Source organism: Mytilus galloprovincialis, chromosome 1 (genome assembly GCF_965363235.1).
Source record: "Mytilus galloprovincialis chromosome 1, xbMytGall1.hap1.1, whole genome shotgun sequence".
In the NCBI taxonomy this organism is placed as follows: domain Eukaryota; kingdom Metazoa; phylum Mollusca; class Bivalvia; order Mytilida; family Mytilidae; genus Mytilus; species Mytilus galloprovincialis.
The window spans coordinates 85821669-85827255 of NC_134838.1; positions in this window are offsets into that span (position 1 = coordinate 85821669).

Consider the following 5587-nt stretch of genomic DNA (forward strand, 5'->3'; position numbering starts at 1 on the left):
TTCATCCGTCAATATAAAAAATTCAAAAGTATCTGATAGATTATAAAACGTACGGTCATTTAAACGATACATAAACACTCTCATGCACTAAATGTAAGTGGTTTAATATTTTTATATACATATATATACTTGATTATTCAATTTTTGAAACAAATCTGTGTCAAAAACCAATACCGAGTGGTACCCATCACCTGTAAGACGAAAACAGCGGAACAACAAAAACCCTGAACTGGTACAAAAACAAACGCCAGCTGTGTTGAAGACATGTTGCTTGTTTTCTGCTCTTTGTATGGGTTGTTTCTTTGACATATTTTTCGTTTCCATTCTACATTTTATAAATAGAAACGGACCATTTGATAACAACAGCCAGATTCTTGACCTGGTACAGAATATCTTAAGAAATAATGGTGGGTTGAACCTGGTTTTATGGCTAGCCAAACCTCCAGCGTAAATGACAATGTTTAAATTGACCGCTTTAATGTCAGGAATATAGTACAAATAAACACAAGAAGACTCGGGATAGAGAAATACAAAAATGAAAAAAAAGTTTTGACAATCCTGATGTTATTATCAACGTTTTATGCAATATTTGAGTTCGTTATCTCTTGCTACTCTGTTTTAGAAGAGATTAGAATCAATATGTTTTTCATTATTTAATGGAATCATATACATGGTTCTAAATCAAAATCTATTCCAAGGTATGCACAATTATGATTTCACCAAGATAATTTTAAGCTAATACAAAAAGCAGAATGCTTTTTTAGAATTGCTAATCCACTAAAATAATTGAAAAAATTATCTGACAATTGAGCATATGTTTTCAATGCTAATATATCTAAATGTTTCCTCTTGTCCTCTTTTATCTTATTGTTTTGAAGCCTAATAGCTACTTTTCAGTACACAGTATAACAGACAGAGCTTAAATCTCGCCTTGCCTATAATCTTATTCTATGCTAAAAATATCAGATACATTTCCACTTTGATTTACAGCTGTATATATATATATATTGGAGTAGAAAACAACTTAAGCATTTCGGATTGATTATTCGAAATTAAGGCATGCAACTTAACATGCTAGTTGTAAAAAAACCATGATAATGAATTTTTAAACTCAACAAATAGGAGAAGTTTGGATAATTTGTTGTCTTTATCTATTGCTATTTACGTCAAATTGTGCTTCTACTATAAATCGAAAAATACAACCCGGTATATTAGATTGAGTTTATTATATAAATTGAAAAGAAGTTTTTAGTAAACATGTTGATTGAAATTAAAACCAAAATGTTTATACAGTTATAAAAGTAAAGTTAAATTTAGGTCAAAATAAGTATTAACATTCATCTGTGTAATTTTCTTTTTTAGGTAACTTGTTGTTTTTCAAAATGTTTGATTTATCTTTTCACTTGGTGATAGTTTTTTTCTCGATCTATTCACATTTCGGCTTATTTTGTGAATTAAATGAGAAGAAGCCGGAAAAAAGATGGATTGACGTCATACATTACACTAAAATTGAAGTTTTCACAGCATAATAATATCAAAACATAAAGATATTGAATACACTAGATATATCAAATACATATAAATGAGGGAAACGCCGTTTATCCCAATCATAATGATAGATTCATACATGTAACAATAATGGAAAATTGGAATTTTGTTGCAAATCAACTAAACTTTTTTTAACAAATCCATAGACAATATGACAGAGTTTTCTTTATAACATTTAAAAAATAGACTACTCACTTATTTGTCCATGTTTTGTTACTTGTTATTGTTAACAAAATTTCATAGACAACATTTATACAATCCAGAAAACTTTGAGTTGAGTAATAAAGTCGTGCACAACCTAGAAGTTAAAGTTAAATGGACTTGACAAAAATCTGTATTATTACTTGCTTTTATTTAATATCTATATTCAAAGCTTCTTTCATTGAAATTATTGCTAGCACGGATACATTTTTCCTGTATCGATTCAGAGCCTAATTGTCAAATATAAGTAAAGATGAGAAAAAAAATCAATGTTTAGCATTAACAAAACAAAAGTGTACATAATTCCTAATCCATTCAATCATTCACTTGTTGTATTCATGTCAGAAATGAATAAGGGTTTAATCTCAAATAAAAAAAGAAGTGAATTAATGAACCTATTATGTTTTGCATCAACCTTTTATAACTGCCCATATTTGGCTAAAACACTAAGTTGAACCCACCATTTTCTTCGGTAAATGTCTACACCATGTCGGGAATGTGAAAGTTATCTTCCATTCGTTCCGGTCGTTGATTCGCATAACGTTTTATTTTGTCAATTTTCCCCTAAGTGAATACACCTTGGAATATTGTATGTCTGTTCATACTTATTTTTACATAACCTAACCTAACGCTTACCAAAATAAATAAATTAAACGATGTTTATAAGTTTCACAAACCACATCTCTGTTAAGGAGAACTTTCATGTCAATAGATATTTTGTTTTGTTTGCCTTCTGGTTCCCAGATATGATTACTGTGTTTAATCTCGTATAGACATAACTTTCGAATGTTACCAAATTGAAAGTAGGGGCAGTACAGAATTTTAGTATAAGTTTGAACTTTTACAGTTATATGCATACAAAAGTTGAAATTATGCAGCACAGCCCCATGTTTTTACTTTTAAAAAAAATAGTAGTACACTAGAACACACCCGTTATATCGAGGGTCCGTGACATATATCTATGTGTAAGCCTTATTTAAGCTAGGATGTTTAATATTGGTATTGTCATCTGATAAAGTCATTTCTCTGCTTTTAAAATCTTTCTGTTTGAACCCGTCGACCTGCAACTTATCAATTATTGGTTATATTAATTATTTGGAAAACAAAAGAGCCTGAAATGGAGTAATTTTTAATCAACAGCATTGTCCTATATAATTATAAGTTATAAATAAAGTTGAATTCTTTGATTCGCTGTTTTACGTCATGCCGGCTAACAAATTGGAAACAGTACTTATATTCTCCCTCGTAGTGAGTCCGAATATAAAGTAAGTAATATTCTATGGCCTTGACAAAGAACAAACGACATAATGTAGGTGTGCTACTCGCTATAACGATGAACAATCAAGTTTAAAAACAAGGACGTTACTGATGAATGGGGAATGAGCAAAAACGCTGTCTCTGTCTGAACCAGATAAAAAGAAATGTTTAGGACGATCAAATTCAACAACATCTGTAATAAAATCGTAAAATTTATTTTCTGTGTTGTTCCAAACCATAGGCCAAAATAGAGAAGACTTCCATTTAGGAACTACCAATACACCTTTTGCACGACAAGTTAACATATGATTTAAAACTCGGCAAACTAAGCAGACTGGAGGCACAATCCAGTTGTTTTCTCCTGACCAGTCGAAAGCGAAAGCGTCGACTCCTGTAGTTCCTGGAACCCAAAACTTCGAATTAAACCGTGCAGTTTTATGATTTTTATCGTCTGCAAATCTGTCAAACATAAATTTCCCCCATCTGTTATCAAACATAAGAAAAACGCTGTCGTCCACAGCCCAGTCATCAAAATCAAAAATTCTACTAAAGTAATCTGCTTGTACATTTTCGGATCGTGGGATCCACTCAACCTCAATCGTAATACAATTAACAATGCAAGTTGTATAAATATTCATAGCAAGTTCATGTAAATCAGGCTTCATGCTGCCAACTTGACAAATATGCACGACATTTTGATTGTCAGTATAAATTTTTACAAGTTTTCCTGCAAACTGTGCAAACATACTTTCTAATATAAACTCGACAGATTTCAACTCTCTCCATGTGGAGCTTTTAAGTCTTTCTTGTTCACTAAACATATAATGAGCAATTTGTAAAACATTACCATCGACAAAACCTGCTCCAGCATACATACTGGCGTCGGAAAAAATAATAGGTTCTGGAATCTTGTGTATAGGACATACTAATAAATTAGGTATAGATTTACAATTACCTTTCCAAAACTCAAGTTCGGTTTTGACTTGGGTGGGAATTGCAAAATATGAGTTCCAAGTATTTCTCTGGCAAACAGACATGCATAAATTACGTGTCATCAATTGGCAAATCTGACCAAAAGCTGGGATCAAAGATATAATTTTCCCAAGAACACATGCCAAATTTCTAGCAGTTGAACGATTATCTGAAAGATTTTTTTCAATTTTTAACTGTATTTTTTCAATTTTCTTTCTGGGAACTTCAATGACACCAGATACCAGATTCCATGAAAAACCTAACCAGTCTAATTTTTGCACTGGTGAAAAAATTGATTTCTCAAAATTTGGTAAAACAAGTATGTAAAACAGATTTGGACATGCGTACACATCTTTCCCTGCTATCACAAGCCCATCCGTCGTCCAAATACACAATGATCGGGAAACTTTGTGATCTCCAAAAGTTAACTAATGTACGAACAACTTTAGTAAAAATATGTCCAGCTGAAAATAGCCTAAAAGGTAAAACTGAGAAAATAAAATATCTTTCTTGTCCATCAATTACCCAGGAAAAACCTAGAAATTTCTGATGTTCTGGATGTATATTAATATGATGATAACCATGACGTAAATCGAACTTTAGCATGAAAAAAAACTTTTTTGCGTATTGCTTGGCCTCTTTAACGCCTTCAAATTTTATTTTCTGTTTTTGTACATATTTGTTAACGTGTCTCAGATCTAAAACTAATCTCTCTTTCTTCGAATCACTGATGGCTACAGTTAGAGGATTTATTACATAAGGTTTATTTGAAACTTCAGTAATACAACCATTCAGTTTTAATTCTGTAATAGCTTTCAAAACAAATGAGGAATTATTAAATGCTGATCAGTTATTATTCAAATAAACTGATGGAGGTTCTTGAATAAAAGGAATAACGTAACCAAATTTTACAGTGCTTAAAACTAATTCAGAAGGTTTTAAACTATCTTCCCAAAAATGGACATGATCTTTTAATACACGTGTCTTCTTATTGGCTATAGCGAGAGTCGATGGTCAGAAAGGTGACCGCACGGGTTTTAAGTGCGGACAAATGGTCACATGTCATGAATATTCATGAACGTACGACGAACTAAATTTTATATATACGCCTTATTTTTAGTCTAGATTTTAATTGTTCGTATTGTCATCTAATAAAGGAATGCTGCTTAAAATACTAAATAGGAAAAAATGTGACAATGATTGAATTTAGTAACGTCAACCCTGGGATTATGACCCGTGTATACAATGTAGAAAATCCTAAATACATCGTTTGGTGGTGCGCCTGTGAGATGCCGAACGTACAGATAAGGTAATATGTAACGGGTGAATATACTATTTGTATCGTTTCGGATTTGACCCGGAACTTGTTAATTATTGGCAATATCAATTATGTGGAAAACAAAAGGGTCTGGAGTGGTGTAGTTTTTTATCAACACCATTGTCCTATATTAGCTATATATAAAGTTGAATTCTTTGATTTGTCGTTTTTACCCGACGACGGCTTTTTTTTTAAATAGTAGTACATATATTATTGGCTACAACTTAATTTTAATCACCACATTAAAAATATTTGTCGTAAAGATCTCAACAACTGAATGTGTTAAAGCGC